This window comes from Marmota marmota, unplaced genomic scaffold (assembly GCF_001458135.2).
Source record: "Marmota marmota marmota unplaced genomic scaffold, marMar, whole genome shotgun sequence".
Classification (NCBI taxonomy): Eukaryota; Metazoa; Chordata; class Mammalia; order Rodentia; family Sciuridae; genus Marmota; species Marmota marmota.
In genome coordinates, this window is record NW_026000037.1 from 43765693 (window position 1) to 43786010 (window position 20318).

Here is a 20318-nt window from a genome sequence, read left to right on the forward strand (position 1 = left end):
AACTATCTGCAAACAAGTTGTTTTTATTAGCCAATTGTGAAACTTCAACAGGTGTATCTGTTAGCTGTTACCTGACATTTGCTCCATACTTGTTAGTATACTTTTCCTGCTAGAAGAGGAGGGTGATTGAAAACACATTTCTTAATCCCAGTCAACTCAGCAAGTTCCCAGCAGATTGTGCCCTGGAGATCTCTCTGCCTTGCTACTGTATTCTCCACCTATTTAGTGATAGAAAGGTTTTCAGGTAATTAAAAAGTAACTAGCCTTCTCAGAATGGTTAATAATCCTTACACAAGACTAGACACATTCAGGTCTTGGCAAGTCCCAATCAGGAAATTAAAAATTTTGAAGGAGCAAAGAAGTATCATTTCTCCTTAATACTAAGAATAACTTTAATCCAAATTGGCATGCTCCTTTACCTATATTTATTACTGAGGAGATTTTTAAAGTAATTTTTGCAATCATATTTTTGACATGAAATGGCTATTTCTGCTGGACTCAAACTGACCATTATCTGGAATTGTTTTTCTTTCAAACGAAGGGAAAAAAATAAGACCATCACTACCACAATATTCATCTTGGGTAGCACAAAATGACATACGCAATTTGGACCAGGAGACAAATAAAATAATACTTTACAAATGAATCTCTATTTTTCTTCCAAAGTAGATTTGGAAGAAATTATGAATTAGAGGAGATCTTAAACCTGAGTCAAGAAAATAGAGTTCTTCATTTATCACAGAAACAAATAGTACAGTAATGACATAATTTCCCATAATGTCCCTTGATCGAGTCAACCTATTTCACTCATTTTATTATGTAGCCCTTCAACGTTTTAGATTTGTCCCATCACCTGACAGTTTATGCTTCATTTTCCTGCTTTTCAGTGTCATTCAAGGTCGACTTCCTCTCCGATAGTTATTTCTGTCCAAACAGGAATCAAGCATGCCATTTCATCTCCAATCTCAACTCCAAACATGGTTTCCTATAATTGTATATTTCAGAAATCATATGAACTCAATTTTCTCTGTGAAAGATGAGAAAAACTCAAAGCTATCTAGGAAAAGTGAACCTTCACTATTTTACATTTGCTGGAAGATTATGGATAAAAACATTATTTGTCCCACCTTCCAACTCCAGATAACTCTACCACAGGCCCTCTATGTAATCAGCAACCTTCTTTTGCAGTGCATTTTGAGAGTATAGTTGGTTACAGAGCAGGGTCTTTGAATTTCCAGAAGTAGAGCCATTGTGTTATTCTCCTGCAATATTTTGGTGCATTTACAAGTCTATGCAACACATACAGGACAAACTTCCAAGTTGAGCATTTAAGTTTCAGAATTTCGACTTATTTTGCTACATATGGGACAAAGGCTGCTGTAATTGTTCCACAGAAGTAGCTACTATAAAGCCATATATATTTTTACGATCACATTGTTACTGATGACTGACATAAATTTTATCCATCTCTCACATTGATAGTAAGGTAAAAAAGCAGTCATAAAGAAGCAAATAAACATTTAAGTTCCTACGATGAGCCATGAATTAACATCCTTTAATTCTAACTTATGCTCTATTCTGTCCTATCGGTTTAATTATTTCCAACTTGATTTTAAAAAGTTGAGGGTATAAGAGACTGTTCCTGACAAAGTCCTATGGATGATAAGTAACAGTGTCTGTTAACCCAGGTTCTTGGGGATTCAAAAACTTATACATTTTTCCCTTCATAATGCTGTGCCCAATATAGAAATTTTACATTTAAAAATTATCAGATTTAACCTTTACATTTTAGAGATTCAGAAACTATAACATATTTCAGCTCAATGATCCAATCAAGGTCATACAAACATTTCTATGTTAGCACCAACATTCATGATCCCTTCAACTCAGGAGTCTCTCTACTCTCTTATGTATCATATTCAACTAAAAAGATGATCATAGATATTACAACAATCATCAGTATTATTATCACCACTGCTAATTGAAACCATACTTCTAGTTAGCACTGAAACTTCTATGGGAGTACCACATTATTCCCTATGGTCACATTATCTCACGCTTCTCTGAATAACAGCATATTGATCATGGATTATGCACCGGTTCAGTGAGAGAGTAGTATCATTAGAATCAGAGCGTTGTAAGCCTTTACTTTTCTTAAATTTTAACATTTTCAAATATAGTTATGTATTTTGTCTAAGGATAGACAAGATGGCCAATTTGATCTTCCTACTAATATAGGCTTTCGTAGGACCCGGTTAGAAATAAACAAACAAAAAGAGAATACCTTCATTTGACTATCTTGATCAAATGATTTTTTGCAGTATTTTTTTATATATATATATTTGAAAGAGCAGAAGAGGATCTATATCATTCATCAAGTGTTCCAGAGTTAAACTTCTCATTGCTTGGGCAATGAATTGGTTAAAATTTCATTATAATACCATCAGCCCCAAATGTATAGGGCATATAGAAACTATATAGAAATAGGAGCATTCGGCATATGTTTGCTCATTTGGTACAGTAGGTGTAGTGCATATTCACCTAACCTTCCTCACATAGTACTATGCAAACATTTCATTGAATTTATTTTTTTTTTTTGACCAGGCACTATTCCAACATTGAAGCTCTATAGAAAAGTGGAAATGCCAGTACAAAATTATATTTTTAATTTAACTATCGAGTAACCCAAGTTTGAACTGGGAAGAAGAAATAACAACAGAATAGCACCATGTAATGGCAATGCTCACAATGATTGTTGCCATATCACAGCATTGGTAGATCAGGCACAAAGATTAATCTGAGACTCATTAATGGAAGAATTTTCAGAGGAATTTGAGATCAAATTATACCAATCTGTTACTGTTCCAAAATAAACGCATCAGGTGGCATTTAAATGCAGGTGGTTAACCGCTTTATCAGCGCAGGTATTTAAGCTATTAGAAATATAATTAGAAAATTAAATTAAACACACTTATGTAGATTCTAATTCTAGCAGCACTGTCCCTTAGCATTATACTATTTCGATTGTAAATTACAAAATGTGCCTAAATTACACAGGTTTGTTTCTGAGTGATAGCTGAATGTAGATAATTAAGCTGTTAACCAGGAGCTTCAGTGGTCAACATGGTTATATATCTTTGTCTTATGCCTGTTCCTCCTTCTTGTTTCCACAAATCTCAGGGGAGCCAGATGAATGGCACTTAACTCTACCAGTTACACAGTCGACTGATTAGACATAGCCCTGTACCACAGGTATACTCAATTATATGCCTTTCGGAGAGTGAAACATTTCCTGAAGCTAAAAGTGTTGAATCTGTTGATTTCACACATTTTATACTAGGAGAAAACTGTGATCAAACATTTTTAAACCTTCAGTTTTATTTCATAACATACTTCCTCCTTCTGCTTAACATGGGAAGTAAGGAGTTTAGTGAAATAAAAGGGATAAATCAATTTGTTTCCAAATAATTAAGTCATTAAGAAGTGGACAATGACTTCATCTTTAGTAATCAAGTCATCTGTGCTGGGGAAAATATGACATGAGATTTAAGGCACAACTTAGTGTCCATCAAGATACAAGCCTACATTTAATTTTTAAGATGTCAAATAGAACAATGTCAAGAAAAGAATAATGCCAAAACAATCACATTTTCTTTCATTAACTTCATAACAGCAAAGCACTTAGTAAGCACTGTTCTTAATACTCCTTGTATAATAAAAGTACTCAATGCTGGAGATAAGCTTGTAAACATTAAATACTAACAGGAAATACACACTATATATAAAACAGCCTTTCATACAGATCAAGACCCAACATATGGTTTTTTCCTAAAATCTTTCTTTCTTAATATTCATAATGACCTAGATATCCCTTATTTTATCTATTTTGTTGCTAATGATAAAAAGCAAAGGAATATTCAGCTATCTAATTTATGCTTAACATAAAACATACAGTTATTTAAGTGCTTTGTTATATACTGTAACAAGACCTGAATTGCTTTCTTCTTAAAACCTAAAACCAAATTGCATCTTAGACAATTTGGAATCCATTTGAATTCTTCCCCACAAATATTTATACCCTTGGGTTTAGTCAAAACTACAAGAAGCTCTTAAATATGCTTATATTTTCACTTTAAAATAGTTCTAAAAATGACAAAATATTTTTTAACAAGAAATTAGAAAAAAAAAACCTGATTAGAGTAAATAAATCCTAGAAATCAAGGGATACTCTCCACAAGCTATCTCAAGACCAACACAATTGGTGAGTGTGTTGACTCCTATGCTTTATTCTAAGCTAACCACCATACATTTCATGTCTATTTTGGCTTTAATGAAGGTAGATGTGATTCTGAACAAATTCAGGAAAGTACTTCTTTCAAGCAGGGAACTGCTTAAATTAATTAAGCTAATTAGGTTAATGAATAATTAAGATAATTCTTTCACTCTTCCCCCACAATTCAATCTCTTCATCTCTTAGACATAAGTCTCAAATGGTGGTATTAAGATTCCTAAATACAATCACAAATTATGCTTCCATTTAATATTCTACATCACAATCAAGACCAATTTTATTCTTCTTTTTCTCTTGGTTTATAGCTTAAATAAGAAGGATCCATCTCTCAAATATTGAGCATCTTTATAGTTATGGAATATCAATATCATAAATTAAAAATTATTCTAGAAGAGGAAATATATCTATATATAAATGGTAAAAACTTTAAAAAAATACTATTTGAAATATCATAACAGGTTCATAGCATTTCTCTTTCAACCTAGGCTATGCAAAACAGTGTTTAATTTTATTTTTTAACTACCCAAGAAAGGCTTATACCATTATATCATTGTTGATTAACAGAAGATCAGAGATGTTATGAGACTTGCCCAAGGTAATACCACTGAACATGGTGGATCTTGGATTCCTCTGTTTTAAAGAAAGTATTGAATCTTTATAAAACTTGGCTTATTTGTGAAAGATAAGTGAGTTATTTTTTTCTCTGAGCATATTTCTATAATTGTGATATTTCCAGTGAATTAGACAACAAGTAAAATGTGAAAAATGTGTGAATACTGTAGCAAAGAAAAACTGATTGAGTCAAGTGGTAGTTTCTCTTTTGTCTCCTAGACTTCTAAATACATTGTCAGTAGTCATCTAAGATTGTATTTTAATTCAGATATAAAGTTACAAAAATTGGATTTTAGAGAATAGAGATATTTTGCTATTTACTTTTATGACCACAGACATAATTCCTGTCAGTCAGTCATCTAACTTCAACTAACCTCTGTCATCCCCCTCACCACTAAGGGGCAATACAGTAGCACACATGTCACTATAATTAGCGTGCAGCAGCAATTTTCATTAGACCAATGATCTCCAATAAGATTTTCCCAAGGGCTGCATTCAGTTATATGTAATAGTTAGGCGGGCCACACATGTATTAGCATATAATTTGCACATGATTTGCATATGCATTTAAAAATTGCATCATATTTCTCTGGATATTTCTAGTAAAAATGTAATTACTTCAATGTTGAAGGCTATGATTTCTGTTTCTCCGCACTAACCCACCACATCTGAACCAGATGGCTTATGACAGAATAGCTCAGCAGAAAAGTAGGAAAAGCTAGGAGAGGAGAAAATAGTCAGTAGAGATGGTTAGGGTCAATAGAAATCTTTTGGGGGGCACTAATGATGAGTACTGAGAGAATATTGCATTAGACAATTTGTCTCTTTTATAAGGATAAAGGAATAAATGCACACTAGGTGGACCTTCTAAGAAATGCCTTTCTAGTTACTGCTGATATCTTGTTGAGCTTTTTTTTTTTAAACCTCATTACAGGCTAAATGGCAAATTATCTGTTATCACTTGGGAAATCTCAGTTACCTCTTAATTCTAATGGTATAGTCACATAACAACTTTAACTGAGTTTTCTTCTAAACCTAATTACTCTCTGTTTTGAGCACTAATTTTAAGTGGAGAGCTCTCTATTTCCCTTTAGATTTTTATTCATGTGGACCAATCCCACACCATTGGAGATTCACACCCTCTCTGACCTAAACAGTTTCCTGGTGCATTAGTAGTTGGTAGGCAAGGAAAAGTCTCAAGAAATTACAAGAGACTTGTACAGGACAAAACTGGAAAAAGATTGGGAATAGGTACAGAAACAAACACGTAGAGGCAAGTACTCACACCGCTTTTAAAACATATATGCTCTTGCATCTGTGAAAAGTATATCTGCCTTTCTCCTTTTCTCTTTTCTGCAATCTATTCAAAATATATTTAAAAGGATATTTTTGTTGGTTAGAAAGATTCGGATAGATATAGAGAGAAATACATAGATGATAGTGAAAGAATTTTCAAAATTGTAACAATTGTCCTATTTCAAAGCAACACACCTGTATTTCTACCTTCTCAGGAGGCTGAAGTATGAGGATTGTAAGTTTGAGGCCAGTTGAGATCCTGGCTCAAAATAAAATAAAATAGAGTGAGGGATATAGCTCAGTAGTAGAGTGCTGGGTTGTATGCCAATACCAAGTACTAAAACCAAAAAAAAAAAAAAAAAGAAGAAGAAGAGAAAAGAAATAAAAAACAATTGTTGATTGAAGAAATATAACTAGAGTTAAGAAATGGTGCAGTCATAGTTATAATTTTCACTACTTTTCCGTTTGTGCTTTTCTATTTCAGATAGTCAGAAATTTGGGGAAAAGAAACAGAACTTTCCTTATCTACTCTGAGTCCTTCGAATGCCTAAGGATGGTCAGGAATCACAGGAATGCTCTCAACCAAGTATACACTGCTTTGGGCTTATGGGGGAACACATATCTATGTAATTACCTATTCTAACTTAAAGTCTTTATATAATCCGATATGTCTATAATGAATAGACATTTTTCTGTTTTATGAGCAGAACAAACTTAAGCAATGTTATTGCAATGCTCATGTTGACTAAGTACTTAGTTATCCTCAACATGACTAAATAGAAAGGAGATGAAGAAACCTATTTTACCTTCTGAATTTCAACCAATTGCTTTTGACTCAAATTCTAGTATGATTGGTACTATCAGCAACACATATCTTTTATATGTACCATTTTCCCCTAGAAAATAACTGTGCCCCAAATATAGTGAATACTCTGTAACTAATTATTCATTGGACAAGTAAACAAATGATGAAAGTATAAATGTTATTTAAAGTTTTGTAAGAACATAGAAACCATTTTATAATTCATTAAGTTAAACTTTAATTTACAAAAACATGTTTAGTATGATTCCACTTGAGGGGATGGGTAGGGTGATAGAGAAATAAGCATTAACAAATTCATAGTTATTTACATTGTGGATTAGTTTTTGTTACATTTATTTTATATTTGGAAAAATGCATAATTTTTAATAGAACCACTATTTTACATTTATTTTATCTTGTTTCATTTGAAAGTGGCCCCTTCAATGACATTCACAAGGTTTCTGGACTACAGTTTGAAAACCCACATTCCAATTAATGATCCTGAGTTCCTTTTTGAAATGTAGGCTTTACTTTCACTCAGAAGCCCCAGCTTCTTATTCAATTGCTTTTCATTGTTATTTGTTTGTAAATCTCTTTTGCTATAAACTAAAACTGTCTCCAAGACCAGAAGCGAAATTTTATGTGGTCATCCTACCTTTACGCTAACTTTACTAATAAGCTTGCATAAAGGCTATACCCAAAAGATATTTATAAATATTTAATAAATCACTTAATAAAAATCAATGAGTTTCACAAATCATATTGTCATAATGAGGAATGTATAAGATTCCTTTTGGAGAATGAGTCTAATGTTAGAAAAATATTGGTGGCCTAATTTTTTAATGAACTCTTGTTATTGGTCATGCTACTTCATAAACATAAGTCTTTCAGCACAAGGAAAACCAAATGAGAGTCCCATCCATCATGTCTATTGAGAGAAAAACAATCTCAAGTAACATTTTTATGGATTATTCTGACCGTGACCACAAATAAATCACTAACTCAGGAATCATGAAAGTAATCATTTCCTGAAATACAAAAACTTTCAAAGATTAGGCAAAGAAAAAAAAATATATATATATATATGTAATGTTAAGAAATATATAAATAAACTTGAAATCATAAAGGAGATAAAAGAATGGAAAAATATCTTTCCAAGTCCAAAGAACTTTTATATTTTTAAAGTTAGGATGATGAATATCTCTTTTTTTTTCATAAAGAATGAATACTTGAGCTCAACAGCAAACAAATTAGAATCAATATCTCTTTTTCTAAAGAGAGAGAGAATTTTTTAATATTTATTTTTAGTTTTTCAGTGGACACAACATCTTTATTTTATTTTTATGTGTTGCTGAGGATCGAATCCAGCATGCTAGGCAAGAGTGCTACCACTTGAGCCACATCCCCAGCCCCAATATCTTTTAATATCACAACTAAACCCTACATCATTTTATTTCACCCAAAATTATTTTTCCAGTATAATTCATGAATTTGGGTTTTCCTCATCCAATTTATTATTATTTTTTCCTTTCAGGACACTGTTAAAATTGCCTAATTTGATATGATAGCACATGTTCCTAGACTGATGTGCAGTAAGAGTTTAACCTTCCAGGTAACAATTGTGATAATGCCTGAACCCAGAGGAATATATCTAATTATAGACATTTCAGGCAGCAAGTCAAAGAGTGGGAAAATATTCTAAGCCATTTGGATCTATAAGTACTTTGGACTGTACTTACTGAATAGATACTTTTGGGGAGCAAGGGCTCAATTTATAGTTTTCATGATTCATTCTATGTTTGTTTTAGCCCTTGGGGTTTAGCAGGTGCTAAACAAATGTATAATCATAGCAGTAAGTGCAAAAATTTCCATTAGCTGCAGAGCTAGTTAAATATTTTAAATTCTTCAAATTATAGCGTAGCATAAGAGTAAGTAGAAAACTACTTAAACTTGAACAACAAAACAATTCTTTAAACAAGGTCAAAGCATATCATTTTATCCTCTTCCAATCATTATTTATGTAGTATTTGTTATTGTGTTCAACATAACAATAATATATGTAATGTAGTAACATTCCAGAACAGTAAAGACTAACTATAAGTCACTTTTGTAAGAATTTTTTAAGAAATAGTGTTTTTTTTCCATAAATCTATTTTAAAAAATACATTCTACACAGCAAACTTCAGAGTTCCATTTCTACTTTTGGCAGACTCTGTTTCAATTACCTATAAGTCTAAGCAATTCATATAAATTTCTTCTTCCTTCATTAATATTGAGCACCTGAGAAAAATCATATAAGGCTTTCAGAATCCAGATTTTCACTAGATAAATAGCAAAATGAAATGATTATTATTCATGACCAGTTGGCCTCTTTAGGTACATATCTATGACTATAGGTATGTAAATCCACCATGTTTAACTGAGTACATCAGCACTGCAGATTGAATTACCCACAACCCAGGGATAGAAATAATTATATTAGAGCTCATTTTAGACCATGTAGTTCTCTATTAGTAATTGTATTGGGCTATTGAGACACAATCATTAGAGACATAAAATGGTCATTTTGTATATTAGTAGTAAAAGAAAAAATCGTAAACCTTTAAGGAGAATTCATAAAATATGTACTTTTGACTCACAGTTAAAACATTGATTAAATTGCACACTACAAAAGAGGGCACTAAAAAATAGGAGGCCTCGCCAAGGAGGCTGACTACCAACAACCACCTAAACTTTTTACAAGCATCAAGTCACCAATAAAGCGGCATGCACAGAACTTCAAAACACATATTTTAAATTGCACATAGAAATTTGAGACTCTCTCTATCAAACTCCTGAATGCTTCATCTGAAGGAAACACTGGCAGAAAAAGAGCAACCCTGAAATTGCAGAGATAGTGTTGCCTGGCTTCTGAGATTCAATTTTATTTGTAAGAAATTCCAGAGATATATAATCAACATGTTGCTCTTCTTTGCAATAGTAAATACCCTTATTATAATTATTCTTTATGAAAAGCTTACCTAATTGGTCAACTATTTTTTAAAATTTTTATTTTTGCAGTGCTAGATATCAAACCCAGGGCCTTGCACATGCTAAGCAAGTGTTCTAACACTGAGCTACACCATCACCCCTAACTCCCAATTGAACAAATATTTTTCAAATCTCTTTCTATATGTATTTTTTTAGCTGTCTCTAACCCTCAGTTTACATTGCACTACATCATACTGGTATAAACTTATAAATATAGAGAAATGTTTCACATTTATTAACCTATTAATTCCTCACAACAATGTGTTGGGAGTACTAGAACTAACTTCAGTAGAAGAAACTTAAAAACAAAAAGGCATAGGAAATTGACCAAACTCACCTGCATAGAAAGTAACAGTCCTTGGGTTCAAACCCAGATATTCTGATTCTGTTTTAACACTGTGTATTTACTTTCATCAGTTTCAAAGTTAACTCTGAACAGTGTTAACAAAAATTCACTTTTTCTTACTTGTATTTATGACAGTTTAATGTTTAATGTTTTCTCTTGTTCTCAAAAGAAAATTGGCACCACATAAGCAGACCAGAGATGAGTGGCTTTATAGATAATTTCCCCATAATCCCAACCCTTCTTCAACCTTTGTTAAAGCAAGTGAAGGGAACTAAACACTTCTTTTTAAAGCTAAAACTGTCTACTGGATAATCTTTTTTTAAAAAAATGTTCCCTATGAATACTTTGAAAGAATTAAATGTCATCCCTACAAAATTCCATATGGCAAAATTAATTATCCTACATATCCTTAGACAAATTGGTTCTTAATACTAGGGAGTTCATTGCAAGTACTACTTCCACAAACTAAAGAGACATGTATCTTGACCCATAATTTAGGCTTAGGCAGAACACAGTTCTCAAAACTTTTATCTTTTCTATTGAAGAATGGAAACAGAAAGCATGATACAAGAGTGAAGGGGCCCCTGACAACACATTAAATTTTTACACTGAGTTCCAGAGTTGTCTGCTATGGAGATACATAGAAGACCACCCATGTCATATGAGTTTGGAAATTCACAAACAAGCTTTACGGCCCCTCTGACCCTCTCAAGTGGAGTCCCTGTGTCTCCTTCGGGTTAACTTACCCCATTCCTGCTCTCATCTAGATCAGATGCAAAATCAACTAATTTTTATTCAATTTTTACTATAATTTTTAGCAATAGCAGTGGATTAGAAGTATTGCCTGTTTTATTTCATTATTATCTACAATTTCCCAAATGAGGAAAACAAGGTTCAGAGATATTGAGGAACCTGGTTGGGGTATGGTTACCAGGCAGTAAATAGCAAAGCTGGTATTCCAACTCACAACTATTGTCTGTATAATAAAAAAAAAAAAAAGATTGCTTTTTTTCCAACACAAAATGCACTCAGTATTTGTGGGAGTTTGGTTCCAATATTTCTGGTAGATTCAAAATTTCAAGATTATTTATATAAAATGGAGGAGTATTTGCATATTATCTATGCAGTCTGCCATATAACTTTTTAAAAATAATTTTTAGTTGTAGTTGGACACAATACTTTATTTTTACTTATTTTTATGTGGTGCTAAGGATTGAACCCAGAGCCTTGCACTTGCTAGGCAAGCACTCTACTGCTGAGCTACAACCCCAGCCCCTGCCATATAACTTATATCATCTCTATATTACTTATAATACCTAATACAATGTAAATGGAATATAATTGTTATGCTGTATTATCTATGGAATAATGACAAAAAAATTCTGTACATCCTCAGTAGAGATCAATATTTTTTCCAAATATTTTCCATCTGTAGTAGGTTGAATCCACAACCCATAGATATGGAGGGTTTACTGTAGTAGTTTATTATGATGAATGAAATTTTTCATTCTTCCAAAGAGCTTCCATGCTTATTCTGACTCTAACCCCAGAAAGGATTTCCTTATTTTTACAGTAGATATTATTTTTTCCTCAGGTTTTCTGCCAAGAGTCCCTTGCTTTGATTCTCATCTCACTCAGCTAGGACCCTAAGCCCTCTCTGGCTTCTATAAGCATTCTCAGGATGATATGTGTCTCTATGCCTAGATACTACCCAAACCCTAAGTTCTCCCTAATTTCAACAACCCCTTTCACATGGACTAATCCTCTCTAACCCCATTTCCAGAATCAGGGCAGGAAGGGAGTAGAAGAATGGAAAGGGTGGAACAAAATTCTAATTATAAATCTAAATAAGGAAATGAACATATTTGCTATTTAGATAGCATTTTATAGTTTACAAAGCATGTTTCTTTTAAGAGTTTGTCTTTACAACAGGTATCACCTTTTGATAGATAAAAAAAATGTCTCATGGAGACCTCATGACTTATTTAAGACTGTCTGTCTTACAAAGGTAGAATTTGTGAGCTATTAGCCATTGCTACTCATTCTGAAATCTTAAAACATAAGTGTACATTTTTAATAGGTTATTGTCATTTTAGATTATATCTAAATATTCTTGGTGTTACTTTCTATCAGCTTAAATTAATCATAGTCTAATTTTAAAAAATGATACCTAAAGACAGGTTGGTTATGTTCTCAGTGATTAAACCTGGGTAAGAACACATCAAATGCAAAAATACTCCTATTAGCCTTTTATTTTTGAGAATATATGAAGCTGAAATATGTTGCATTTGCTATTCTGGAGAAAATTTTTAGTCAGGTTCCATCACATTTTAACAAAGCTGATCTGTGCTCTCTTCTTCATCACTACAGAGGGCAGCAACAGACAGCAGAGCTCAGCGTTACAGAGGAAATGTGAAAAGTTCCTAGTAAACAAGAGGGTTAAAGACAAAGTCATGCTTTAATCACACCAAATTTTCTTTTGTCTTTATACCATTTAAAATTAATCACATCCATAAACTTTCATATAAGTTACAAGACACATGGATATGAAAAGTACCAGGAAAGACTGGTTATTTTCAAAAGTTGAGTCTATGACATTCTGTAATTATGCCAAAATTAGCATTAAACAATAAACATAGACATGCAATAAACAATAAACATATCATGCAATATTTCAAAGAGTGAAATTTAGTCAAGATTTTATTTTTTTTACTATTTTTCTTATTTATTATTTTCTCTTAAAATCTTTGTCATAGCAAAATAAAAGTACTTGATAGAAAATGCTTATTTTCATAGAATAAAAATTATCTTTAAAATGCACCCAAACTTGTTTTCTGGAGGTATGAACTTTTAGAAGTTATGTTTTGCAATAGGAATGTTTACCTGCAAACTTTTCTCAGGACAATTTATTGTGAATAGCTGTCTGCAAAGATGAGGACTGTACTTGCGTCTAGTTTGGTTGCATAGGCCTATGACTGATTGTTCATGCAAAGGAGGGCAGCAAAGGTCTTATGATCAAAAGGGAAGAAATGACTGACAACAGAGCTAGTTCAAAGGAACTAATGGAATAATTAGTCCCAAAAAGACCAAAAAGACTGAAGAATTCATGATGTCATAAAAAGCAGAGCTACTTAAATTGGATTAGAAAATAAAAATGACATGAACATTGTAAATATTCACAGATCACATCATTGACGTGTAATGTGCCGTTAAATGATGTCAAATTAAAGGGGAAATTACATGTGTTAGAACTAGGACGAATAAAAAGAAGACATTTAAAGATACATGGTCCTTCAAGTGAAAATTTCTAACATATATTACATAGATGATCATCACACAGACAGTGAAACAGGGTGAATGAAATGTAAAATAAAATATGGGGGAAGGATACTGGCTAAAAACAACTCATTTTCAAATATTATAAATGGTAGTTAACTCTGGATTTCAGAGGAGTTATTTTGGAATTTATTTCATATAAAGAAATTCTAAGGACGGCTATAGTAAATAAGTCATTCTGCCACACATTCCTTAAAATATCTTAGCATTATCCCTAAGTACTGAATTAGTATGTGAAATTGTCAGAAAAAAACAAACAAACAATAACAACAAAAACCCAGCTTTAGGTCTATAGAAATTTACATACTTCCAGCTTACTCTTGTTAATTGTATATGTTGTTTGAATCATTTCAGTGATTTTTGGACTGATTGGTAACTTCAATGAGTGATAAAAAAGAGGAACAACAAGAAACAGGTATGAGGCAGGTATAATGTCTTTCCTTTCCTGGGTCTCATGAATATTGCTTGCTCAGAAGCACTTACATTACTATTACATAATTAATCTGATTTTAACACACAATTCAAATACTTGCAAAATGCATACCTATATTCAAATACTTCTAGGAAAATATGCAAATGTTTAGCAAAGCAACATTTTGATTTCCAACACATCTCAGTTTTGACAAATACTTTTGAAATTATTAAATAAAACTCATTTGCCTTTAATTGGATGCTATTCTTTCCATTTATCTATTTTTATATATTTTATCTATTTTTATAGCAGTAAGTTTAGTATTACCTAAGGAATCATAATAACTAGGTAACAAGTACCTTTCTTGTATTGAAGCTTATTGGTCATAGCATTAAGCATCTTGTACTTTGCCATAGTGCATCTAACTGACACAAGAAGAAAAGTCCAAATAAACAACTGATGTTATATACCTCCAAAGTGATTCATTGAAAAATGAACTCTAAATGCCAGCAGGATTGTTTTTCTTCATTCTTGAAAATTCCATAAGACTCTTTCTGGTCTATAAAAAGGAAAGGGTGTTAAGAAAATAAAATGTAATCTGGGTTGCAAGGAAATATTCAAAAGACTGCTATATCAATAGGTATAATCTCTAGTTTTAAACGAGTTTATTTAAGCATTTTACAAAGTGCATGAATTTTTTCCGGCTCCTTAGATTCCCCACAAAAGAAGAACAAACATTCACAAAGTATGATTTTGCTAGCAATGGTTGCTTTATGAAATAAAAGAGATGCCTGTCCCTCCCTCATTTGTGGTTCTAGGCCAATCTGAAGCATAAATAACTCATTCCTTAAAAGGGAGAGTAGAATAAGTGGGACAGTGGAGACACTGTTGCCACCATGGTTCAGTTAATTAATTCATAGAAAAATAACATGCTTAAATATCACAAATCAGTATGTAAGTTTTATAGTTCTTTTTCAGCCTAGACCACAGGATACTAATCATTTTGTCCTTCAGGCATTACCTGTATGGAATAGTAGGAAATAAAGAAAACAGAGATTTTCTTCTTGTACAAAGAAAGGAAGGAAATCTACCAGGAACCAGATTCTGCACTAGTCCCTTTATAGGTGCATCTATTATTTTCCTCATAATAATGAAGAAATGGAATTAGAAAAATTAGTAAAAATATTCAACATTAGCCACAGAACAAACTGATTATAAAAATAAGATATCAAGTAAATTTTACCTGACATTTGTTGGTCTCCCTCTAAGAGACTTATAAAACCCATATATTCTATAATCATTAGATTTAGCAATAAATTTTACAAAAAGAGTGATTTGACTAGTGGGAAAAAATTTTCCCTGATCCCAGAAACTACTTTATGGAATGCTGGTAGTATCCACAGTATAGAAATTAGGAGATAGATGATTAAAATTTTGTTTAGTTTACATTGAACTAGATGATTGATCTTGAGCAATGGTCTCTCTGTGCCACAATTTCCCATCTGTAAAAATGCATAACAATAACAATACTGTATAGGGTTGTTCTGAAAATTAAAATAATTAAATACTCAGTAAACTTGAAGTAATGCATAAGCACACAGCAGGTGTTACATTAGTTCAATGTAAGCAATGTCAATTCACAAACAAAAGAGTTTGAAACATTTTCAGGAACACATCTCAGCAAAACCATTACTCTACTAATGGTTAATTTTTACAAGTATTCAGAGCATTTTAGATAATCAGCATAGATTCTACCAGCATGGAGGCCTTTGAAGGATTAATAAATCTGTTCTGAAGATTCCTATTGCAGATGTGGCAGGTGGGAAGGGTATATATGGCCTAAGGTAAAACCCTTGACAAGACAGAGAGTATCTGGACTCTGAATTGGCCGAGAATATGACAAGGGATTGTAAATTTCCTTTGCAGTCTGTAATCTTGTCAGAACCTAATGCAATTCTCTCTGTTGCAATTTTCATTAATATTTAGACTAACTTGAATGTAGAAAATGGACTGAATCCTGGGTATAAACTATTTTATTGACTCAACCATTAGATAGCCTTGTAGTTTTCCAATATTTCTACTAGTGACAACGATTTCATGGCTAATATCATCCAAATGCCTTTATACAGATGATTTTATTTACATCTGAGAGGGTTATATTTTGAGATATATAGTTTCAAAGAAATACAATCCTACAGTCTATTAGAATATTTTTACATTTTACCAACATTTAGTAATTGATGGATCTCATTAGTTATCAACATGAGAAAGTTCTATATGAAATAAAATTATGTTGTTTAATAAACTAATATTTTCTAGACACTGTACAAAGAATGCAACTTGATGAGGAGTGTTTTCTACTTAATTAATACCAGCACTCATAGTAGAGAAAATGGTCACAAAAAATGTGGACTTACTTTAGAAAGTTGGGAAAATGTGGAAAAAGCAAGAAAGTACTCACAAAAAGCCTTTTTGTGATCTTTTCCCTGTCTTGGTAAAATGCAATGAGGACAAGAATGCACATCTGTCTTCTGAAAGATTGTAATCTCACTCCAGGAAGAAAGTCATTGATAGCAGATGAATGTCTAACAACTTTACGGCAATATCAAGATTAAAAACTCTAAATAATAATAAAAATATTTGAATATTTTCTCAAAAATTTTATTAAACTTATTCTTATTTTTTTCTCCTATGCTATACTCATGACATATCTGTAGAAATGGTAGGATAGACTCATCTAAATTGGGTAAACAGGAGTTCTACCAAGACAAATTTTTTTTTGGTACCAGGGATTGAACTCAAGTGTGCTTACCCCACTAATCTACATCCTTAGCCCTTTTTATATTTTTTATTTAGAGACAGGGTCTTGTTAAGTTGCTTAGGGCTTCCTAAGTTGCTGAGGCTGGCTTTGAACTGGCAATCCTCCAGCCTCAGCCTCCGAAGCTGCTGGGCAAAATAATTTTCATGTCAACATTTGAACAAAATGTAAGTATGAACAAAAGTAAGTCAGGAAGTGATTCTTTATGTTACTCACATTATTATTTGAGCTAAGAGTTATTTCTAAATATATGTGTGGTTCTCTGAAATGAAATAATGTATAACTTTTACTCATTGATGATGAAAGAAATACAATGATTATAGAAATTATTTTTCAGAAGAAGGGATTTAGTCTGGAGTATTGAGTACACACAAAAAATGTGTAAGCTTTTGACAATGATTCATAGGAGGGATTGTGTTTATTCTGATAGATTCGTATAAGAGATACAAAAAAGAAACTTCAGCTTATCACAAGGGGAAAATGTAGGAAGATGGCACAGGATATATCCAGAAATGATAATCTAGACACAGTGTTTAAAACTTCATTAATAAATCTTACTGTCTTATGAATGTCTCTTCTGAACAACCAGCAATAGAGGAGCCAATAAGAAATTGCAACCCTGCTCTATTAGTGCATTTTGCAAATATAAATGCAGAAGGATTCTGCTAAGCCACAGTAAGGCTCTGAGTATTTCTCAGATTCTTTTAAGATGCTTTGTGACTTCATTATTTTTTCCAATTACAACTCTGTGAAAAAATTCCCTCCATCATCAAAAGAATGGTCCTGGCTCACCCAACTTACTCTGGCAAATTGCCTTGGCTATTTCACAAGAGATAAGGCTGATCTGCTTCTGGGTACTCCATTACATTTTGACATCTCAACTTTTTTATTGCCTTCAGTCTCTGTTCTTACTCAAGAAAGTGGTGCTTTTTTTTTTTTTTTTTTTTTTTTTGAATAAAAAGAATTAGAAGTGATGTNCCCCCCCCCCCCCCTCAACTACTTTCTGGAGATATACCCTCTCAATATTGCACTATTGTACACTATCCAAAGAAGCAACACAAACCTTTTCTACAAAGCAAAGAGTAATAAAAAAACAAATCAGTGGTTGAAATATATTGTCTTCCAATAAGATTCGTTCTATAATCATTGTTTTGCTTAATTCCGTATTTAAGTTAGTCCTCAAGAATGTCTGGTGTAATTAAAAGGCACTGCTTTAAGTGAAAAATATTTGTCTGGGGTATAAACATATATTTAAAGCATATGTTACTCTTTCTAATATATTTTAAAATTTTATCCCATCTTTTTTTATTTAGAATCTAAATAAAGAAAGGCTTATTTGCAAAGGAAACAAAACTATCAAATCAGAAAAACCACCCTTGGTTTTATTTAATAAAATAAACAAATTAAAATTATTTTCCTGTGCTGTGACTTTTCCTATTGATCTACAGAAAATTGATAGCATTTGATACTTAGTGTCTAGATTGTTTGGTGTGACTTGCATAGATATAGCCAAAGAGTTAAAAAAAAAAAAAAACTCTTTGAAAAGAACTCTATCATTTCCTGCTTTATGGTCTAAGAGAAAAGACTGAACAATCAACTTGGAAATTTAGTTTACCCTACAATTAATTTGCAGAACTTAGGGGTGAAAGGTTGTTGATTATCCCAAGCATTATTGTCTAGGTTCTCACTTATGGTCTCACCTTCACATTATAGTCTAATAAACTAAAAACTAGTGAGAGAAACACTGGAAATTCATAAATACAAACCTGGCCAGGGAAATGATATTCTTTCAGAAGTTAGGGTTGCCCCCAGCCTCACTCCTGCAGTTGCCTTTTCTCCAATCTGAAGTGAAATTTCTCAATTCCTTTCCTCTTAGTCACTCTAATGGATCCTTCACAGAATGCCAGGGTTGTCTACTTAAAAGAACAAGAAAAAAAAATAAAGAAAAGAAAAAAAGGTATGGAAAAAAATTATGACAGAGTTGCTACCTGGCTGCTAACCCTACAAGGTGCTGCCCACAAGGGGCCCACTTACCTTCTCACCTCCACAGCTCTCCCCTTCCCATTATCAGCCAACTGGAAGGTCTTTCCTTCCAGGCAACAGACACATATCCTTTCACATTTTAATGCATTTATTATGCTTTCCATTCCCCTGAGAATACCTCTTTACAACCTTTTACTTATCTCTTATTTAATTGAGAACTTAATCAAATGAAATTTCTTTCATGAGAATTTTTCCTAAGACCTCAAGTAGAAATTGTTGTACCCTCCATTATGTCCCGATACAACTGTATCAATGGTTTCTTAAGAGCAGAGATTGTATCCTGGCAGATAGCAAAAAATACTTCCTGAGTTGAATTGAACTGAACTTCAGCTTCATCTCAAATAAAACTTTTTTAATGAAGCCTATTTTGATCCTCTATTCAAAAACCCTTCTTCCCTTAAGTGCTGTGGTTTTAGCTATTTTATGCCACTGATTATTCTTATAGGTAATATGCAAAAACATCATCCCCAATGTATGTCACAGAGTACTCAATGACATGAAGATGGTGCTTCTTGTTATGCCTTCTACAGTCAGTTGCACATTATAGGGCTTGTATATATATTTAATAGATTTATATTTTTCAGAAATATGTATCAGTATTTAAGACCTCCCCCAAAATTCACTTAGTCAAATTCAGCATCAAAATACAATATTATATAATTTGACTAGAGATAGACTCTTAGGCCTCAAAAATATAATGAAAGTTTGAAAGAATATATTTAGATGTCTTTATATTATTTATTATATCTATGTTCTATTCTTGAATTTTTAATTATGTAATACTCATAATTTTTAAAATAGACATTTTGAAAATAGGATGTATAGTCTGCACAATATTATTGTTCTCAGCGCATTTGAGTCTCATAAAAATCTCTCATCTAAACTTAGCATATTAATTATATAATTAGATCTAAAAAAATATTGCTAATTTATGACCATGAAAGATAAATTTTACCTGCCTATGAACAATCCGAATGATCTTTCACAATATAAAGCTGTTCTCATTTTTAAAGAATTAAATCTTTATTGAATATTTTTGAAACAAAAAAAGTAATAGACCAATTCTGTTTTATTCAACAGAGAAAAGTGCAATATGTTATTGTAACCTGACTTGTATTCCACTTGTACAGTACTGGAAATTATTATTTTAAATTATGATGTTAGATTAGATTTTCTGCAGCCTAATATATTGTAAAGTAATATAATTGCTAAATGCAAATGAGATACCTCACAGCTTTTCCATAGAGTTGTTCATGAAAGCCAAGCATTTTACATATTACAGTGAAGTGCATGTTACTAAGAAACAAATTATAATGAAGCTTAATTCAGTAT

General features: G+C 32.2%; 1 long non-coding RNA gene across 1 annotated transcript; it reads right to left on the bottom strand.

The window, feature by feature from the left end:
* Window positions 1-72: 72 nt before the first annotated feature.
* On the bottom strand, window positions 73-18852 carry LOC125619466. The gene is made up of 4 exons (XR_007351025.1): window positions 18710-18852; window positions 14596-14684; window positions 854-985; window positions 73-218 (listed from the first exon to the last, which is right to left on the bottom strand). It is a non-coding gene; the product is annotated as an uncharacterized LOC125619466 (long non-coding RNA).
* Between the last annotated feature and the right edge of the window lie 1466 nt (window positions 18853-20318).